Source organism: Palaemon carinicauda, chromosome 33, assembly GCF_036898095.1.
Source record: "Palaemon carinicauda isolate YSFRI2023 chromosome 33, ASM3689809v2, whole genome shotgun sequence".
In the NCBI taxonomy this organism is placed as follows: Eukaryota; Metazoa; Arthropoda; class Malacostraca; order Decapoda; family Palaemonidae; genus Palaemon; species Palaemon carinicauda.
In genome coordinates this window covers 1,874,666-1,884,665 of record NC_090757.1, presented here as the reverse complement: position 1 = coordinate 1,884,665, position 10,000 = coordinate 1,874,666, and positions in this window count along the sequence as shown.

Here is a 10,000-nt window from a genome sequence, read left to right as displayed (position 1 = left end):
TAGCAATTATTAGATTATTGCCGATAGGCGTTTGTTGTGAAATGTATTATGAATTGATTGAGACTGCATGTAACTTATAAGTAACCGTTAGTTTGTATATTTAGAAATTAAAACTGCCATTTTGGGGGGATTTATGAACAATGTTCCGAGGAAATGTGGAACGGCAGACATTGTCCACCGTATGTTATAGAAAACGGAATGAAACTCCCGTTTTCTATGCCGCATTTAGAACACAGGTAAAGGTCTCTGGGATACGATACTTATTCCTCCAAAATACAATGCAACCCCGGTTAGCCCTTAATTATTATTATTATTATTATTATTATTATTATTATTATTATTATTATTATGACAAGCTAAGCTACAACCCTAGTTAGAAAAGAGGGATGCTATAAGCCCATGGTCTTCATCGGGGATTGATTAAATTAGCAAGGGATGGGAAGTTGAAACGACACCTTCATTATAGTGGTTCTTGGCTGGTCTAAAAATCTATGTAAATTTAGTTTATCTAGAAAAATTAGCAACATATCATATTGTAAAGAATCCAAAAACCACATTTGGAGGGTTTAGGAAACACCGATAAACATTTTAGTCTTAATGGTGTTTCCACAGGAAAATGTTAATCACGAACGTTACGCACTGTTTATACGGGTGTGGACGTGTGTTTCAGTGCTCTGTATCGAATCTGGCTTTAAACGGAATCATTGTGTATCTCGTTGTTTGTACTAAGAAAAATCTCTTTGTGGGTGTTTGCTAGTGTTGATATTAGTGAAATATAGTGCTAAAAATCAGTGGTTTCCTTGTATGTGAGGTCTGTAGTGAAAGGCCTGACCCAGCATTTTTGCGTTGGGGTGGGGCTACTTGAAAAGTTCATTGAAAAATGATTCAATATGTCTTTCCTTAGAAAACGAAAAGGAAGACGTAATCCCGTGAATGATCTCGGTCTATTTAAGACTGAAATTGACGAGGTACTCACAGGAAGGGAGGAAAGTATAATGGCAGCAGCTTATGAAGAATGTGATGACGGAGGCAATCGTGGCATGTGTGGGCACTGTGAGTCCTATGTCGATGATGGGATGCAATGCGATCAATGCCGAAGATGGTACCATGATGAAGTAGCTTGCTCTAATTTAAGGGATGGTTCAAGTACTCTTTTAAAAAGCAGGAACGCCATTTATAAATGTCCAAAATGTGTTGAGTCTGCATGTGTTGATGACATAACGAGACTAAGCATCATCATAGAAGAGATGAAGGTAAATGTACAACAACAGATGTCTGGTTTTATGGATATGATAACTGCTCAATACATGGATATGCGTCAAGAAATTGTCGAGCTGAAAGAGAAACTTATGGAATACGAAAAAGAGAATGTGACCAAGACTACATATGCAAGTAAGTTGAAATCAAGAAACACTTTGGTTATAAAATCTACGGAGGAAAATAAGAAGGCTTCAGATATCAAGAAAACTATCATGAAGAAGATAACCACAAATGTCGAACAGGTCAAAACCTCTAAACAAGGCCACTTGGTAGTTAATTTTGCGGATAAAACTGGGTTAGAAAAGGCTAAAAATGACTTAGAAGAGGTCAAGAATGACATTAAGGTAGAAGTAGATAAAAAGGATCTACTTAAACCGAAGATCAAGGTCTGCAATATTGATGAAAATGAAGATGATATAATTGCCAGTATAATGGAGAAGAATGAATGGTTGAATGATTTATGTGAAAATGAAGAAGACTTTAAATTGATCAGGAAGTTTAAATCAAGACAAAGCGGTAAATTACACGTCATTATAAAGTGTAGTCCAACTATCAGGAAAGTCTTCCGTAAAAGAGATGATAGAGTATATACCACGCTTGGAGGATGCTGTAAAATCTATGATTCCTACAATGTATTTCAGTGTTATAAATGCCAAGAATTTGGTCATACTGCTGAAAATTGTAGCAAGACTCAGGTATGTGCCAAGTGTAGCCAGGATCATCGAACCACGGATTGTAATGTAAATACGTTAAAGTGTCATAACTGCACAATGAGGAATTACAATGATACGAATCATAGGACATATGATGATAACTGTAAAGTATACAAGGAGGAGCTTACCAGGATAAAAAATAGAACCGATCATGGAGTCTAGCCCATTGGTTAAGTGTGGTCTGATAAATATTCAATCGGTGGGGAATAAAACCTTAGAGATTAGAAATCTTATTAACGAAATGGAATTAGATTTATGCTTATTAACGGAAACTTGGTTGCAGGGAAATATTAGTGATAACTCAAAGATTCAGGAGATGACGCCGTGTACTCATGATTTCTATCACGTACCAAGAAAGGACAAAACTGGAGGAGGAGTGGGTGTCTTTGTGTCGAAAACCTTCTCTAGGGTTTCTATCATGAATGAAATGGTATTTGAAACGTTTGAATATATCTGTTTAAAACTGACAAGAAACAATAAGGTATTGAATATAATATCATTATATAGACCACCAGCGAGTAATATGACTAAATTCATTGAAGAATTTAGTATTCTTGTGGGTGTGGTGGACGATATTAAAAATACATTAATTGGTGGAGACTTCAACTGTTGGGTAGATGATGAAAATGATAATAAGGCTAAAGAACTCAAGGAAGTATTTGAGATGTTTAATTTAATAAACAGTGTTTTGGTATCTACGTCAGTAGGTGGTCATACACTCGACTTGGTCATATGTGGAAAAGACTCAGACCTAATAAAAAACCTTGAAGTAGAACCAGACTTTGAGATCTCAAAAACACATAAACTCATCACCTTTAATGTTAATATAAATTGCACCAGAGTATTGAAAAAATGGATCACATATAGGGAACGGGAAAATTTTGATGCTGAGAATTTTATTGAAGCTAGTGTAGCGCAAATGTCTTGTGTGAACACACAATGTGAACATATGGTAGACATAGAATGTGTTGGGTGCTATACCAAGAAATACAACGACAATTTTGGAAAAATGTACGATACCATGTGTCCCATAAAGAACAAACAAATAGTGGTACGCGAAAATGTTAGATGGTATAATAGTGAACTATTAAAGGCAAAAAGACACAGACGTAAGATGGAAGGTAGATGGAAAAGAGCCAAATCCTTACAAGCCAGAAATCTATATAATAAGGCCAGAAATGACTATAACATCCTGTTAGAAAAAACAAAAAGAAAATTCTACAACGGCGAATGTAAAAAAACTAATAACATGAAGGACTTTCATAAAAACCTTGATGATTTGATGGGATTAAAGAAAAAATATGTCTTGCCTGACAATGTTTGTGCAGAGAGTTTTGCTATATTCTTTAGTGAAAAAATTGATAAAATCTATAGAGGCTTCCCCCAAAATCACTTGGAGGGACAGTCAGCTATGCCAGTGAAGGAGGGAAAGAAGTTAGTAAAATTTAGGGAGATAAATATGTGCGACTTGTTAAAGGTTATGAGAGAGATGAAGAATACATATTGTGGAAACGACCCTTTCCCAAACAGTTCAATAAGTGAAGCTCCAAACAAACAAGTCGTATATAATATTTACCTGAACATAATTAACCTAAGTATATCGCAATCCTGTTTTCCTAGCTGTGAAAAAACTGCGTTGATCAAACCAATTTACAAAGGGAAAGGTGATGTAAACGAGCTAAATTCATATAGGCCCATTTCAAATTTATCCTACATGTCAAAGCTTATTGAAAAAGTCATAAGTGAGCAATTGTGGGCGCATATTGACGAGTTAGAGGTATTCCCGGAAAATCAATCGGCCTACAGAGCTAATCATTCTACAGAAACTACTTTGTGCTCAATAATGAATGATATGATAGGTCTTCTTGATGGGGGAAAGTGTGGAATTTTAATTATGTTAGATCTTAGTGCTGCTTTTGACACTGTTGTGCACGAATACTTACTTGACGACTTGAAGTCTATTGGAGTGACTCAGGAAGCACTGAAATTTTTGCGAAGTTACTTAGTGAACAGGAAGACTATTGTAGAAGTTTCTGGAAACCGATCCAATGAGAGAATACTTATGAAGGGTGTACCACAGGGTAGTGTCCTGGGCCCTATCTTGTTTAACATATATACTATCGAGCTATCACACATCTTGAAAAAACAAAAAGTGGGTTTTAAACTATATGCAGATGATACTCAGTTTTACCTCTCAATTTCAACAACACAAGATACAGGGAAGAAAATTGATGAGATAATGACTGAAATAAAAACATGGATGCAGAGGAAAAAGCTCAAATTAAATGATGATAAAACAGAATGTATGTTTTTCGGCACAAGGGTGGCTTTGAAGAATTACCAGTTAATTCAAAGTATAAAAATTGGTGATGCTGATGTTGGGATTGTGCCTGTTGTGAAAAATTTGGGTGTACTGATAGACTGTAATTTGTCAATGAAGGACCAAATTGTGAACACAGTGAAAGTGTGTAACTATCACCTGAGAAACATAGCATTTATTAGAAAATATTTAACAGAGGGCAGTACAAAAATTTTAGTGGTGAGTCATGTAATATCAAGGCTTGATTATTGCAATTCTCTGTACTACAAATTGCCCAATACACTACTAAGGAAGCTTCAAAATGTGCAAAACCGGGCGGCTAGACTGATAAAAGGCATTAAATTTCGGGAGAGAATAACTCCTGCACTGATCAATCTACATTGGTTACCTGTTAAGGCTAGGATTGAATTTAAAATTCGCTTGTTGACTCACAAAGCACTTACAGGTGATAAGCCTAAATATCTTCGTGATTGCTTGATCCCCTACCCTGAAGCTACCAGCGCCACTGTAAGAGTTAGACATGCAGATGACCCACATAGACTATTCGAAATTAGTGTGAATCATGCAATAGGAGGAAGAACGTTCAGTTATGCTGCACCGAGACTCTTAAACGACCTTCCACTCGATGTCAAGAATAGCACAAATGTGGCTGGCTTCAAGAAAAACCTGAAGACTTATCTTTTTAGAAAGTGTTATAATAGTGACCTGAAAACTATTAAGCCTGAATACAAATGCTAGCGAAATAACTGATAACGATACAGAGCAAAATATTAACTGGAAAGGAATTATTTTTTCATACACCAAGGCCCGCCTGAACAGACCTTTAGTGTTTGATGGAGGGCGAGAAATAAACCTCTAAAAGTAAAAGTAAAGTAAAGTACGAAATATTTAACGATTAATAAAGCCCTTTATCCGATATCTGAGTTTGGTAATAAAAGCTAGCCTATAATATTTGTTTCAAAAGGTACTTTTCTTGTCAGTCATAGTTTTAACGTTTTCTTTAAGTGTTTCTTTCGGTTTTATATTTTTTATAATAGCTTTTTTTTAGGTTTCGCTTTAAATGCCCTCCTTTTATTACCTGAGTAATTTAATAGACCGAGTCTTAATAGGCCTAGTGTCGTATATTTAAATATCCCTTTTCCAATACAGTTTTCATTTCTTAAAACCGTTTTATTTTTATGTAGATGAACTTGTAATATTTAATATTATATTCTGGCTTTAATAGGCAGCCAACGAAGCTTTGTAAGGATAAACGGAACTGTAACATTAAATTTTTAAGAACAAGAATTCTCTTGTTTTCTAAATGCTCTGATAATGGGGATATAACAAAATTAGGCCTAACGAGCAGTACGCAAGATTGTAGGCCTATACGACAAACAGATCTTGTAGGTCTAATAGGGTGGTAGGTTTTTAGTTGTAATGGCACCGTGCAAACAGAATTTAAAGTATAACATAAAGTAAAAAGTAAGTACCTCGTTTCAATTCAAGTTTGGACTTTCCCAGCTGGTGTTTTGTGGTTGTGTCTTTTCATTTTGGACCTTCCCAGCTGGTATATACCAATTTGGACTTTCCCAACTGGTGTTCTGTGGTTTGGTCTTTTCCACTTTGGACTTTCCCAGCTGGTATTTTCCACTTTGGACTTTTCCAGGTGGTGTTTTGTGATTTGGTCTTTTCCATTTTGGACTTTCCCAGCTGGTATTTTTCAGTTTGGACTTTCTCAGGTGGTGTTTTGTGATTTGGTCTTTTCCATTTTGGACTTTCCCAGCTGGTATTTTCCAGTTTGGACTTTCTCAGCTGGTGTTTTGTGGTTTGGTCTTTTCCATTTTGGACTTTCCCAGCTGGTATTTTTCAGTTTGGACTTTCTCAGGTGGTGTTTTGTGATTTGGTCTTTTCCATTTTGGACTTTCCCAGCTGGTATTTTCCAGTTTGGACTTTCTCAGCTGGTGTTTTGTGGTTTGGTCTTTTCCATTTTGGACTTTCCCAGCTGGTATTTTTCAGTTTGGACTTTCTCAGGTGGTGTTTTGTGATTTGGTCTTTTCCATTTTGGACTTTCCCAGCTGGTATTTTCCAGTTTGGACTTTCTCAGGTGGTGTTTAGTGGTTTGGTCTTTTCCATTTTGGACTTTCCCAGCTGGTATTTTCCAGTTTGGACTTTTCCAGCAGGTGTTTAGTGGTTTGGTCTTTTCCAGTTTGGACTTTCCCAGCTGGTATTTTCCAGTTTGGACTTTCTCAGGTGGTGTTTTGTGATTTGGTCTTTTCCAGTTTGGACTTTCCCAGCTAGTATTTTCCAGCTTGGAATTTCCCAGCTGGTGTTTTGTGCTTTGGTCTTTTCCATTTTGGACTTTCCCAGCTGGTATTTTTCAGTTTGGACTTTCTCAGGTGGTGTTTTGTGATTTGGTCTTTTCCAGTTTGGACTTTCCCAGCTAGTATTTTCCAGCTTGGAATTTCCCAGCTGGTGTTTTGTGCTTTGGTCTTTTCCATTATGGACTTTCCCAGCTGGTATTTTCTAGTTTGGACTTTCCCAGCTGGTATTTTCTAGTTTGGACTTTCCCAGCTGGTGTTTTGTGCTTTGGTCTTTTTCCATTTTGGACTTTCCCAGCTGGTATTTTTCAGTTTGGACTTTCTCAGGTGGTGTTTTGTGATTTGGTCTTTTCCAGTTTGGACTTTCCCAGCTAGTATTTTCCAGCTTGGAATTTCCCAGCTGGTGTTTTGTGCTTTGGTCTTTTCCATTTTGGACTTTCCCAGCTGGTATTTTCTAGTTTGGACTTTCCCAGCTGGTATTTTCTAGTTTGGACTTTCCCAGCTGGTGTTTTGTGCTTTGGTCTTTTCCATTTTTGAATTTCCCAGCTGGTATTTTCCAGTTTGGACTTTCCCAGCTGGTGTTTGGTGATTTGGTCTTTTCCATTTTGAACTTTCCCGGCTGGTATTTTCCAGTTTGGACTTTCCCAGCTGGTGTTTTGTGCTTTGGTCTTTTCCATTTTGGACTTTCCCAGCTGGTATTTTCCAGTTTGGAATTTCCCAGCTGGTATTTTCTAGTTTGGACTTTCCCAGCTGGTGTTTTGTGGTTTGGTCTTTTCCCTTTTGGACTTTCCCAGCTGGTATTTTCCAGTTTGGACTTTCCAAGCTGGTGTTTTTGGTTTGGTATTTTACATTTTGGACTTTCCCAGCTGATATTTTCCAGTTTGGACTTTCCCAGTGGATATTTTACAGTTTGGACTTTCCCAGCTGATATTTTACAGTTTGGACTTTCCCAGCTGGCGTTCTGTGTTTTTTTTTTCTCTTTTTCATTTTGGACTTACCCATCTGGTGTTCTGTGGTTTGGTCTTTTCCAATTTGGACTTTCACAGCTGGTGTTCTGTGGTCTGTTCTTTTTCATTGTGGACTTTACCAGATGGTATTTTCCAGTTTGGACTTTCCCTCCCAGCGGGTGTGCAGTGGTTTGGTCTTTTCCAGATTTTACTTGAATAGCTGGTGTTCTCTGGTTTTGATTTTGCCATTTTGGACTTTTACAGCAGGTGTTCTATGGTTTGGTGTTTCCCTTTTTGAACTTTCCCAGCTAGTGTATTCTGGTTTGAACTTTGCCCTTTTGACCTTCCACAGCTGGTGTTCTTATTTTGATATTAGATAGAAAATAGATAGATATTAGGTTGAGAAACAAGAATGTGGGAAGATATTAAGCAAAATATTAAGAAGAGAGACAATGCAAAACTATTTTAACTGAAAGGAATAGGCCGAACTATATTACGGGAAAAAAAAAAAACTGCGTCTATGACAATCAGAAGGGATTGTTTTCCCGCCAGACCGCTGCAGGCTGTTCTTTTACCTCCCCATAAGATTTCACAAATATAGGGTTTTATTAATTCCATGTTTTAGGTAAATTCTGGTATTCAAAGAAAGTTTATAATAACATGTTTACCTAATGCTGAGTGTAATTTATCCCAATTTGTGTTAAAATGTGAAAAATTACAAAATTACAAAGCGTGCATCCGAAAACAAGCTGCTGTTGTTGACTTCGCCGGATGGGGGTATTAAATTTAGACTTGCCATGACGTTACTTTATAATATATTTATTCTTTCATATTGTTTATTGACAAAACATATATGTGATGAAGAAATATAGGTTAGTAAATAAGTTTCGATTCACATTACTTGGTAATTATTTGAGAACAATGAAGGTGTTCGGACAAAAATACTTCTGACCAATCAGGTATCAGGAACCTTTCCGAGCTAAAAGGGCACCCCCTGTGAATCAGTGCAAATATGCACTGCTATAAAAAATAGACTATAGTACACCTTGTGACATCCCACCTGCGCGGCGAGTTCGTGTTTAGAAACACCCATTATCTCTGCCTTCTCTCACTAGAGTGGCTGCTTGGTTACTCCCCGCGCAGTATGGGTGTGAGAGGGTGCATTTCCTCAGAGGGAGGTGTGCTAGGAATTCAGCGTCCAACTGTACCACACCAAATCCTCCCCTACCTTTATTTTACTTATTTTAAAGGCTGTTTTCTTGTTTATTCATTTCCTTGTTTCTTTTCCTCACTGGGTTATTAGTCACTGTTGGAGCCCCTGGGCTTGCAGCATCCCGCTTTTCCAAGTAGTGATGCAGCTTAGCTAATAACAACAACAACAACAACAACAACAGCAATAATAATAATAATAATAATAATAATAATAATAATAATAATAATAATAATAATATCACACAAGAAGCCCCTATGCACTACAGAACGTAAAAGACCTGTCTGTTGTATAAATTCTTAGATATCTGAAGTATCACAAAGTATTCTACATTAATTGTCAAATCCTCATTATCGGAGCACTTGGAAAACATGACAGGCAATTGAAGTATGCATATTTTGACACTAGTATCATGCAAAACCGGATAGATATCGACCACGAAATAGCAAAACGACGTTTTTGACCTTTACGTGACCTTGACCTTTGACCCAACCACTACCAAAATTTAATCATGTTGTCACTGGATCATGGAAAATCATTTCGCCACATTTCATGAAACTCAGTCGAACAGTTTTTGAGTTATGCGAACCACAAACATAAATAAACAAGAGAAATTAAGAGATTTCTGACCTCAGCCAAAGGTTAATGGAATCGTCCATGGTGTAAAATGCAATTCCGGATCTACAATCCGGTTCCGGCTCCGGATCATCTCCTAAATTTAATTGGGTCGTCCATGACCTAAGATCTATCTGTGGTGAAAATTTCGTCAAAATCCGTTGAGTAATTTCTACGTAATTATGTCCACAAACAACCGAACAAATAAATAAACTGACTCAATTTTATAACCTCCTTGGGGGGGGGGGTTAATAAATACACGCCTACCAAAACAACCTTCCCAACAAAGTTGGAATAAGTAACAAGAAAGTCTCCAGCTTCTAAAAAGCCTTGATATCTAGTCAATCGGATGGCTATAATTGTTATACTTGTAATCAACCTCGCAAAGGTACCGTATTATTGACAACCGCGTTATTAAAACATCCAGTGCGTTATTAAAATCCTAATAATTAAAGCACAATACATCTCATACATATTTAATGGCATCACATTAATTAATGTGTCATTATCAAAATAAATTATTAGAATTTTGTTGCTCATTTGATGATTGTTGTTCTGTCTGACAAGTTATGAAGGGGAAATTAAGTCTGGTTCTGTTTGCATGACAATTCTGTATTTTTAATCCTGGCAGAGAA